This window comes from Equus asinus, chromosome 4 (assembly GCF_041296235.1).
Source record: "Equus asinus isolate D_3611 breed Donkey chromosome 4, EquAss-T2T_v2, whole genome shotgun sequence".
Taxonomy (NCBI): domain Eukaryota; kingdom Metazoa; phylum Chordata; class Mammalia; order Perissodactyla; family Equidae; genus Equus; species Equus asinus.
In genome coordinates, this window is record NC_091793.1 from 7,617,686 (window position 1) to 7,630,332 (window position 12,647).

Consider the following 12,647-nt stretch of genomic DNA (forward strand, 5'->3'; position numbering starts at 1 on the left):
CCCTTAGACATGCTTATCAGTCCGTTCTCCTTCATTCCAAGGGATTAGTTTGTATTTCTTTAATCGCTGTATGTTCTCTAGGGTGAGGTGTGAGTGCTTTCGTGACTCTTGGTTGTTGTCCTTGAATTTGCACCGGTCACTTGTAGGACTCTTGGCTATCCTAGCCTAGGTCAAACTAAGCACTGAGAACACGTGGTCATGTGGGTTGGTTTGACATCCTGAGATCAGAAACTCCAAATTCGAGGTGGTCCTGGCAACTCCCTTGACGGACACAATGTTTCCAAGACAACTTAGACAAATCGGATGAATTCCACTCTCCAGGAAAGATATTTTTCTGTCTCTTTTCCGGATTTGGGAAGTTTCGAACTTGACCCCTGATCCTTGAACGTTCCCCTAGATTCCGTCCAGATACGGGCTTACTTAATTTTTATAGGGTGTGCCATTTGTTTGCCCTACATCCTCTACCCTGGCCTGTTTATTTTTCTTGAAACACAACTGTAAAGTTCTAATTTTCGTGCAACTTCCTTACATATGGTGTCAAAACACATAATCAATAATCCTTCTACGGCAAGAGGTAGGGGGAGAGAATTTCGATGGAGGCAAACAGAGCACACTAGCCTGGGAGGGCAGCCTTCACGAAGGAACGAAGCCCTGTGGAAGAGGGTGCTTTTCAGCACCCTTGTAGAGCACTTCCAAACAAAGAGACATACCCCAAGCGTGACAGGGCTCCATTCCTTCAAGGCTTCCAAGACATCTCTTGGGACACATTACCATGTGCCCAGTGGGCCCACGTGACACCAGAGCTTCGGAAAAAGAGACTGACCTTCAAAGAATGCTATGGGCCTTGGAAAGGAGGCATCGATTCTTCTCTTCAATGTCCTCAAGACATCTTTCTTGACTTTGCATTATGCTTAAGGCACAAGGGCACTGTAGGTGTGATGAACGCCAAGTCCGGCCACTTGTTTCCAATGAAGTTGCAAGCTTGAATCAGCATGACCTCCCCATAGACTTGAATAGATGACAATGTTCTCCTCTCCGTGCCTGTCCCTCTATTCTCACTTGTGGCCTAGGGTTCCTTTCTTATCCCTTGCATCAGACTCTGTTTTATCTCTTCTAGTTTCTGTGCCTGCTTTCTGTTTGCCAAACCTGTTTCTGGGTATCTGTCCCTTTAATAGCCTAGCCTAGGCCAATCCTCAGACTGTAACCATGCGGCCACCCTGGGGGACATGTTCACCGTGATGTCATAAGCGACCTCAAAATTCGAAGTTGTCCTGACAACCTCCGTGCACACAGAGTTTCACAGCCATCTCAGACCAGTCTGACTCCTCACCCTGTCTAGGTAGGATAGTTTTCCTTTTTCTGCAATTGTTGTCAGTTTCTATCTTTCTCCTTGAACTTCGAAAGGGCTCCTACATTCTCTCTAGACACTGGTTTCACTCCTGTAAGATTATCCTGGGTTTTATCTCTTATATCTTGGGTAGATGGCAAAATGGGTGGACCTTACCCAGAAAAAGTCCTGGACTCCCTCACAAGTTGAAGTTGCCCAGGGAATGTTCTGATGCACAATGATGGTGTCATCTCGTGGCACTCTGCCAATTCCACCTTGGCAGGTCACAAGTTTTCCTTCCTTCTGCCTTTGGGAAGTGTACCAGATACTTCCATAGATTGTAATATTCTTATGGTTCCTTTTCTTGTGCGTATTGATAACGTATCCTCACAATTGCTGCTTATTTATGATCTCTGCCCGCACCATACCATGAAATCTATATTTCCTAACACTACTAATGTGATATGCACTCGTAATGTGAAACAGTGAGGCCCGGGCCGCCCAAGCGGAATGTGGGCACTTACCTGCTCCACCACAGGGCCGGCCCTGAATTGTACTTTTGGACCAACCTTTTGCCTGAACTTGGGAAGACGTGGGCCTGTTTGGATTATTCGTGAAGGTGATTAGTAATAACATCATGGACGGTAACATTTTCCGTTCGTTCATGGGTTTAGGACTGATCATGTTCTCTTCGTAGTATTCCTCTTCACCTATTTGGAATGGTCTGCCTTTCTGTAGCATCTGTAAGCATTTGGAGGTGATTTTCCATCCTTGGAAGTTCACCTTCTGTAAACTCTTTCCGCCCCCAAAGCTTTATGACATCATTCTGGACCCCTTTTTGGATTTTTGATTTGAGGTGAATTTCTAGCCATGACCCTGCATTAGAACGTACTATAACTTCCAGATTCACATCCTCATTGCTTTAGACTTCTGTGTAGCTTACATCATCTTCACCAGTGTAAGACTAATCACAGGCCCTCACCACACACTTGTGCCTAATCTTCTCTTTCACCCTCCGTCACCGCCCCTCTTTGCCTCTGGGAGCCCGCATACAAATGTTCAGTGCCACCTGTTGGTTAGTGCTTGCTTTTTCTTCTCCTTGTAAGTGAGATTCTATGGTATTTGAATTTCTCACTGGGGCTTGTTACACTTCCCCTAAAACCCTCACAGCCATTCTGGTGGTCACAAATGGCTGGATTGCATCATTTGTTCCGGCTGAGTGGTATACCATTGTGTGGCTATAGCCCATCTTCCTTCTCCAATCATCCCTTGCTGGACACCAGGGTGCTTTCCAAGTCTTGGATATCAGGAGTAAGACTGTGGTGAACACAGCCATGCACATGTCTTTATGCGGTAGTCTTTCTGACTTTTTTGGATAAGCAAGCGGCAGATTAATAGCTGGGTCATACGGGACATGGATACTTAAATTTCTGAGGCAGTTCCACACCTTTGGCATCGTGGCTGCACCGGGTTACACTCCCACCAGCAGTGCAGGAGGCTTCCCTTCTCTCCACCTCCTCTCTGACACTTGTTATTTCCTGTCTGCTTCCTTCTAGCCATGCTGACCACAGTGAGCTGCCATGGCCTTGCAGTTTGGATTTGCATTTTCCTGAGACTTAATGATGGTGAACAAGTTTTCATGCACCTACTGGCCCTCTTTCTGTCTTCTTCGGAGAAATCTCTGCTTCCATCTTTTGACCAGGTTTTCATTGGCTTGTTTTTTTTCTTGTGGAGACGTGCGAGTTGATTGTATCTTTGGGCTTTTCACCCCTTGTCCGATGTGTGGTTTGCAAACATCCTCTCCCAATTGTTGTGGTGTCTTAGTATTCAGTTGATGGTTTCCTTGAGTGGGCAGAAGTGTGTGCATTTGATGTGGTCCCGTTTGTTTCTTGTTTCCTTTGTTGCCCTTGCCCAGTCAGACATGCTTCTTCCAAATAGGCGGCTCAGACAGATGGCAAAGAGCACTCTGCCTAGGTCTTCTCCTACAAGGTTCACGGTTTCAAGTCTGCCATTCAAGGCTTTAATCCACTTCAGGTGGTGTGTGTGCCAGGTGTAACATCATGGTGTACTCTCGTTGTGTTCCATGTGGCTGTGCAGGCTTCCCAGCACCGTTTATTGTAGAGACTCTCCTTTCTGCGCTGTCTCCACTTGGCTCCCTGGTCCAAAATGGGCTGTCCATGTAAGTTTGAGTTGGGCTCTGGGCTCTCAATTGTTTTGCATGGGTCTTCATGCCTGTTTTGGGGCCCAGACTGTGCCGTTTCGGTACCTAGCGCTTCGTCCTCTATGTTGAAATCAGAAATTGTGACACGTGCTGCTTTGTTCGTTTTCCTGAGGATTCCTTTGCCTAGTCAGGGTCTCGTGTTGCTGGCTAGAAACTTTAGGATTCTCTCTTCTTCTCTGTGGCAAATACTGCTGCAACTTTGACTGGGATTGCATGGAATCCAGAGATTCCTTACTGCGGTATGAACCTTTCAAGTGTGTTAATCCTTCCATTCCTAGATCCCTCGATATCTTTTTTTTTTCTTGTGTCTTCTTGAGTTTCTTTCCCCAAAGGTTTGCTAGTTTTTGAATTAACATAGAATTCACCTGTTTTGCTAAGGTTATTCACAGAAATCCTATTCTTCGTAATGGCAAGCTCCTGTTTTTTTGTTTTTTTTTTCCTTAGCTTCAGTTTTTCTATTCTTTGCAACTTTTAATTGGTTTTGTTTTGGCACAAGTGCATTGCTGTGCTCACATCTGCTGGCAATGCTCCTGTATTTGCTGTGGAAGTCTGGCCCTGTCCAACGTCCCTTCCCATCTGCCTCTACTCTACCTCGGACGCCTGCACCAGAACAACTGAAGCAGTGGTGAGGAGGCCCAAACCGAGGATTCCACCCAGCCCATACTGGGCCACAGACCCAGAAGGTGCGGACCTCACCACTGCACCACCGGCCGGCCACTTACATGTTCAGTGGCAACGTGCAGTTGAGTGCAATGGGAGTTAAATATACTAGTGAGCCCAACTCTAGCACTGTGTAGATGAGGCTAGGTTGTTTTTCGGGTCCATTGTGATGTCAGAGGATTTGTCATAATTGTGTCTCTGAGGTCCAGCATGCTTCCTGGATACAGGTTTCAGAGCCTGCTTGGAGCAGTCTCATAACTCACCCTTCCCAGTTAGCCCATGCTTGACCTTCGCTGCCGTTTTTTGGCTTGTGAATTTCTCTGACTTTCAAACGTTCCAGCAGAGTCTGTCTAAAGACGGACATCATCTTTCATTGTGGATAATTCAGGTGTGATTTCTGTTCACCTTCCATTTTCTGGGTCCTCTTTTTCTTTTCCATAGTATACTCGTCATGGTCTTTCTCAGCTATCTCCCTTAGACATGCTTATCAGTCCGTTCTCCTTCATTCCAAGGGATTAGTTTGTATTTCTTTAATCGCTGTATGTTCTCTAGGGTGAGGTGTGAGTGCTTTCGTGACTCTTGGTTGTTGTCCTTGAATTTGCACCGGTCACTTGTAGGACTCTTGGCTATCCTAGCCTAGGTCAAACTAAGCACTGAGAACACGTGGTCATGTGGGTTGGTTTGACATCCTGAGATCAGAAACTCCAAATTCGAGGTGGTCCTGGCAACTCCCTTGACGGACACAATGTTTCCAAGACAACTTAGACAAATCGGATGAATTCCACTCTCCAGGAAAGATATTTTTCTGTCTCTTTTCCGGATTTGGGAAGTTTCGAACTTGACCCCTGATCCTTGAACGTTCCCCTAGATTCCGTCCAGATACGGGCTTACTTAATTTTTATAGGGTGTGCCATTTGTTTGCCCTACATCCTCTACCCTGGCCTGTTTATTTTTCTTGAAACACAACTGTAAAGTTCTAATTTTCGTGCAACTTCCTTACATATGGTGTCAAAACACATAATCAATAATCCTTCTACGGCAAGAGGTAGGGGGAGAGAATTTCGATGGAGGCAAACAGAGCACACTAGCCTGGGAGGGCAGCCTTCACGAAGGAACGAAGCCCTGTGGAAGAGGGTGCTTTTCAGCACCCTTGTAGAGCACTTCCAAACAAAGAGACATACCCCAAGCGTGACAGGGCTCCATTCCTTCAAGGCTTCCAAGACATCTCTTGGGACACATTACCATGTGCCCAGTGGGCCCACGTGACACCAGAGCTTCGGAAAAAGAGACTGACCTTCAAAGAATGCTATGGGCCTTGGAAAGGAGGCATCGATTCTTCTCTTCAATGTCCTCAAGACATCTTTCTTGACTTTGCATTATGCTTAAGGCACAAGGGCACTGTAGGTGTGATGAACGCCAAGTCCGGCCACTTGTTTCCAATGAAGTTGCAAGCTTGAATCAGCATGACCTCCCCATAGACTTGAATAGATGACAATGTTCTCCTCTCCGTGCCTGTCCCTCTATTCTCACTTGTGGCCTAGGGTTCCTTTCTTATCCCTTGCATCAGACTCTGTTTTATCTCTTCTAGTTTCTGTGCCTGCTTTCTGTTTGCCAAACCTGTTTCTGGGTATCTGTCCCTTTAATAGCCTAGCCTAGGCCAATCCTCAGACTGTAACCATGCGGCCACCCTGGGGGACATGTTCACCGTGATGTCATAAGCGACCTCAAAATTCGAAGTTGTCCTGACAACCTCCGTGCACACAGAGTTTCACAGCCATCTCAGACCAGTCTGACTCCTCACCCTGTCTAGGTAGGATAGTTTTCCTTTTTCTGCAATTGTTGTCAGTTTCTATCTTTCTCCTTGAACTTCGAAAGGGCTCCTACATTCTCTCTAGACACTGGTTTCACTCCTGTAAGATTATCCTGGGTTTTATCTCTTATATCTTGGGTAGATGGCAAAATGGGTGGGCCTTACCCAGAAAAAGTCCTGGACTCCCTCACAAGTTGAAGTTGCCCAGGGAATGTTCTGATGCACAATGATGGTGTCATCTCGTGGCACTCTGCCAATTCCACCTTGGCAGGTCACAAGATTTCCTTCCTTCTGCCTTTGGGAAGTGTACCAGATACTTCCATAGATTGTAATATTCTTATGGTTCCTTTTCTTGTGCGTATTGATAACGTATCCTCACAATTGCTGCTTATTTATGATCTCTGCCCGCACCATACCATGAAATCTATATTTCCTAACACTACTAATGTGATATGCACTCGTAATGTGAAACAGTGAGGCCCGGGCCGCCCAAGCGGAATGTGGGCACTTACCTGCTCCACCACAGGGCCGGCCCTGAATTGTACTTTTGGACCAACCTTTTGCCTGAACTTGGGAAGACGTGGGCCTGTTTGGATTATTCGTGAAGGTGATTAGTAATAACATCATGGACGGTAACATTTTCCGTTCGTTCATGGGTTTAGGACTGATCATGTTCTCTTCGTAGTATTCCTCTTCACCTATTTGGAATGGTCTGCCTTTCTGTAGCATCTGTAAGCATTTGGAGGTGATTTTCCATCCTTGGAAGTTCACCTTCTGTAAACTCTTTCCGCCCCCAAAGCTTTATGACATCATTCTGGACCCCTTTTTGGATTTTTGATTTGAGGTGAATTTCTAGCCATGACCCTGCATTAGAACGTACTATAACTTCCAGATTCACATCCTCATTGCTTTAGACTTCTGTGTAGCTTACATCATCTTCACCAGTGTAAGACTAATCACAGGCCCTCACCACACACTTGTGCCTAATCTTCTCTTTCACCCTCCGTCACCGCCCCTCTTTGCCTCTGGGAGCCCGCATACAAATGTTCAGTGCCACCTGTTGGTTAGTGCTTGCTTTTTCTTCTCCTTGTAAGTGAGATTCTATGGTATTTGAATTTCTCACTGGGGCTTGTTACACTTCCCCTAAAACCCTCACAGCCATTCTGGTGGTCACAAATGGCTGGATTGCATCATTTGTTCCGGCTGAGTGGTATACCATTGTGTGGCTATAGCCCATCTTCCTTCTCCAATCATCCCTTGCTGGACACCAGGGTGCTTTCCAAGTCTTGGATATCAGGAGTAAGACTGTGGTGAACACAGCCATGCACATGTCTTTATGCGGTAGTCTTTCTGACTTTTTTGGATAAGCAAGCGGCAGATTAATAGCTGGGTCATACGGGACATGGATACTTAAACTTCTGAGGCAGTTCCACACCTTTGGCATCGTGGCTGCACCGGGTTACACTCCCACCAGCAGTGCAGGAGGCTTCCCTTCTCTCCACCTCCTCTCTGACACTTGTTATTTCCTGTCTGCTTCCTTCTAGCCATGCTGACCACAGTGAGCTGCCATGGCCTTGCAGTTTGGATTTGCATTTTCCTGAGACTTAATGATGGTGAACAAGTTTTCATGCACCTACTGGCCCTCTTTCTGTCTTCTTCGGAGAAATCTCTGCTTCCATCTTTTGACCAGGTTTTCATTGGCTTGTTTTTTTTCTTGTGGAGACGTGCGAGTTGATTGTATCTTTGGGCTTTTCACCCCTTGTCCGATGTGTGGTTTGCAAACATCCTCTCCCAATTGTTGTGGTGTCTTAGTATTCAGTTGATGGTTTCCTTGAGTGGGCAGAAGTGTGTGCATTTGATGTGGTCCCGTTTGTTTCTTGTTTCCTTTGTTGCCCTTGCCCAGTCAGACATGCTTCTTCCCAATAGGCGGCTCAGACAGATGGCAAAGAGCACTCTGCCTAGGTTTTCTCCTACAAGGTTCACGGTTTCAAGTCTGCCATTCAAGGCTTTAATCCACTTCAGGTGGTGTGTGTGCCAGGTGTAACATCATGGTGTACTCTCGTTGTGTTCCATGTGGCTGTGCAGGCTTCCCAGCACCGTTTATTGTAGAGACTCTCCTTTCTCCGCTGTCTCCACTTGGCTCCCTGGTCCAAAATGGGCTGTCCATGTAAGTTTGAGTTGGGCTCTGGGCTCTCAATTGTTTTGCATGGGTCTTCATGCCTGTTTTGGGGCCCAGACTGTGCCGTTTCGGTACCTAGCGCTTCGTCCTCTATGTTGAAATCAGAAATTGTGACACGTGCTGCTTTGTTCGTTTTCCTGAGGATTCCTTTGCCTAGTCAGGGTCTCGTGTTGCTGGCTAGAAACTTTAGGATTCTCTCTTCTTCTCTGTGGCAAATACTGCTGCAACTTTGACTGGGATTGCATGGAATCCAGAGATTCCTTACTGCGGTATGAACCTTTCAAGTGTGTTAATCCTTCCATTCCTAGATCCCTCGATATCTTTTTTTTTCTTGTGTCTTCTTGAGTTTCTTTCCCCAAAGGTTTGCTAGTTTTTGAATTAACATAGAATTCACCTGTTTTGCTAAGGTTATTCACAGAGATCCTATTCTTCGTAATGGCAAGCTCCTGTTTTTTTGTTTTTTTTTTCCTTAGCTTCAGTTTTTCTATTCTTTGCAACTTTTAATTGGTTTTGTTTTGGCACAAGTGCATTGCTGTGCTCACATCTGCTGGCAATGCTCCTGTATTTGCTGTGGAAGTCTGGCCCTGTCCAACGTCCCTTCCCATCTGCCTCTACTCTACCTCGGACGCCTGCACCAGAACAACTGAAGCAGTGGTGAGGAGGCCCAAACCGAGGATTCCACCCAGCCCATACTGGGCCACAGACCCAGAAGGTGCGGACCTCACCACTGCACCACCGGCCGGCCACTTACATGTTCAGTGGCAACGTGCAGTTGAGTGCAATGGGAGTTAAATATACTAGTGAGCCCAACTCTAGCACTGTGTAGATGAGGCTAGGTTGTTTTTCGGGTCCATTGTGATGTCAGAGGATTTGTCATAATTGTGTCTCTGAGGTCCAGCATGCTTCCTGGATACAGGTTTCAGAGCCTGCTTGGAGCAGTCTCATAACTCACCCTTCCCAGTTAGCCCATGCTTGACCTTCGCTGCCGTTTTTTGGCTTGTGAATTTCTCTGACTTTCAAACGTTCCAGCAGAGTCTGTCTAAAGACGGACATCATCTTTCATTGTGGATAATTCAGGTGTGATTTCTGTTCACCTTCCATTTTCTGGGTCCTCTTTTTCTTTTCCATAGTATACTCGTCATGGTCTTTCTCAGCTATCTCCCTTAGACATGCTTATCAGTCCGTTCTCCTTCATTCCAAGGGATTAGTTTGTATTTCTTTAATCGCTGTATGTTCTCTAGGGTGAGGTGTGAGTGCTTTCGTGACTCTTGGTTGTTGTCCTTGAATTTGCACCGGTCACTTGTAGGACTCTTGGCTATCCTAGCCTAGGTCAAACTAAGCACTGAGAACACGTGGTCATGTGGGTTGGTTTGACATCCTGAGATCAGAAACTCCAAATTCGAGGTGGTCCTGGCAACTCCCTTGACGGACACAATGTTTCCAAGACAACTTAGACAAATCGGATGAATTCCACTCTCCAGGAAAGATATTTTTCTGTCTCTTTTCCGGATTTGGGAAGTTTCGAACTTGACCCCTGATCCTTGAACGTTCCCCTAGATTCCGTCCAGATACGGGCTTACTTAATTTTTATAGGGTGTGCCATTTGTTTGCCCTACATCCTCTACCCTGGCCTGTTTATTTTTCTTGAAACACAACTGTAAAGTTCTAATTTTCGTGCAACTTCCTTACATATGGTGTCAAAACACATAATCAATAATCCTTCTACGGCAAGAGGTAGGGGGAGAGAATTTCGATGGAGGCAAACAGAGCACACTAGCCTGGGAGGGCAGCCTTCACGAAGGAACGAAGCCCTGTGGAAGAGGGTGCTTTTCAGCACCCTTGTAGAGCACTTCCAAACAAAGAGACATACCCCAAGCGTGACAGGGCTCCATTCCTTCAAGGCTTCCAAGACATCTCTTGGGACACATTACCATGTGCCCAGTGGGCCCACGTGACACCAGAGCTTCGGAAAAAGAGACTGACCTTCAAAGAATGCTATGGGCCTTGGAAAGGAGGCATCGATTCTTCTCTTCAATGTCCTCAAGACATCTTTCTTGACTTTGCATTATGCTTAAGGCACAAGGGCACTGTAGGTGTGATGAACGCCAAGTCCGGCCACTTGTTTCCAATGAAGTTGCAAGCTTGAATCAGCATGACCTCCCCATAGACTTGAATAGATGACAATGTTCTCCTCTCCGTGCCTGTCCCTCTATTCTCACTTGTGGCCTAGGGTTCCTTTCTTATCCCTTGCATCAGACTCTGTTTTATCTCTTCTAGTTTCTGTGCCTGCTTTCTGTTTGCCAAACCTGTTTCTGGGTATCTGTCCCTTTAATAGCCTAGCCTAGGCCAATCCTCAGACTGTAACCATGCGGCCACCCTGGGGGACATGTTCACCGTGATGTCATAAGCGACCTCAAAATTCGAAGTTGTCCTGACAACCTCCGTGCACACAGAGTTTCACAGCCATCTCAGACCAGTCTGACTCCTCACCCTGTCTAGGTAGGATAGTTTTCCTTTTTCTGCAATTGTTGTCAGTTTCTATCTTTCTCCTTGAACTTCGAAAGGGCTCCTACATTCTCTCTAGACACTGGTTTCACTCCTGTAAGATTATCCTGGGTTTTATCTCTTATATCTTGGGTAGATGGCAAAATGGGTGGGCCTTACCCAGAAAAAGTCCTGGACTCCCTCACAAGTTGAAGTTGCCCAGGGAATGTTCTGATGCACAATGATGGTGTCATCTCGTGGCACTCTGCCAATTCCACCTTGGCAGGTCACAAGATTTCCTTCCTTCTGCCTTTGGGAAGTGTACCAGATACTTCCATAGATTGTAATATTCTTATGGTTCCTTTTCTTGTGCGTATTGATAACGTATCCTCACAATTGCTGCTTATTTATGATCTCTGCCCGCACCATACCATGAAATCTATATTTCCTAACACTACTAATGTGATATGCACTCGTAATGTGAAACAGTGAGGCCCGGGCCGCCCAAGCGGAATGTGGGCACTTACCTGCTCCACCACAGGGCCGGCCCTGAATTGTACTTTTGGACCAACCTTTTGCCTGAACTTGGGAAGACGTGGGCCTGTTTGGATTATTCGTGAAGGTGATTAGTAATAACATCATGGACGGTAACATTTTCCGTTCGTTCATGGGTTTAGGACTGATCATGTTCTCTTCGTAGTATTCCTCTTCACCTATTTGGAATGGTCTGCCTTTCTGTAGCATCTGTAAGCATTTGGAGGTGATTTTCCATCCTTGGAAGTTCACCTTCTGTAAACTCTTTCCGCCCCCAAAGCTTTATGACATCATTCTGGACCCCTTTTTGGATTTTTGATTTGAGGTGAATTTCTAGCCATGACCCTGCATTAGAACGTACTATAACTTCCAGATTCACATCCTCATTGCTTTAGACTTCTGTGTAGCTTACATCATCTTCACCAGTGTAAGACTAATCACAGGCCCTCACCACACACTTGTGCCTAATCTTCTCTTTCACCCTCCGTCACCGCCCCTCTTTGCCTCTGGGAGCCCGCATACAAATGTTCAGTGCCACCTGTTGGTTAGTGCTTGCTTTTTCTTCTCCTTGTAAGTGAGATTCTATGGTATTTGAATTTCTCACTGGGGCTTGTTACACTTCCCCTAAAACCCTCACAGCCATTCTGGTGGTCACAAATGGCTGGATTGCATCATTTGTTCCGGCTGAGTGGTATACCATTGTGTGGCTATAGCCCATCTTCCTTCTCCAATCATCCCTTGCTGGACACCAGGGTGCTTTCCAAGTCTTGGATATCAGGAGTAAGACTGTGGTGAACACAGCCATGCACATGTCTTTATGCGGTAGTCTTTCTGACTTTTTTGGATAAGCAAGCGGCAGATTAATAGCTGGGTCATACGGGACATGGATACTTAAATTTCTGAGGCAGTTCCACACCTTTGGCATCGTGGCTGCACCGGGTTACACTCCCACCAGCAGTGCAGGAGGCTTCCCTTCTCTCCACCTCCTCTCTGACACTTGTTATTTCCTGTCTGCTTCCTTCTAGCCATGCTGACCACAGTGAGCTGCCATGGCCTTGCAGTTTGGATTTGCATTTTCCTGAGACTTAATGATGGTGAACAAGTTTTCATGCACCTACTGGCCCTCTTTCTGTCTTCTTCGGAGAAATCTCTGCTTCCATCTTTTGACCAGGTTTTCATTGGCTTGTTTTTTTTCTTGTGGAGACGTGCGAGTTGATTGTATCTTTGGGCTTTTCACCCCTTGTCCGATGTGTGGTTTGCAAACATCCTCTCCCAATTGTTGTGGTGTCTTAGTATTCAGTTGATGGTTTCCTTGAGTGGGCAGAAGTGTGTGCATTTGATGTGGTCCCGTTTGTTTCTTGTTTCCTTTGTTGCCCTTGCCCAGTCAGACATGCTTCTTCCCAATAGGCGGCTCAGACAGATGGCAAAGAGC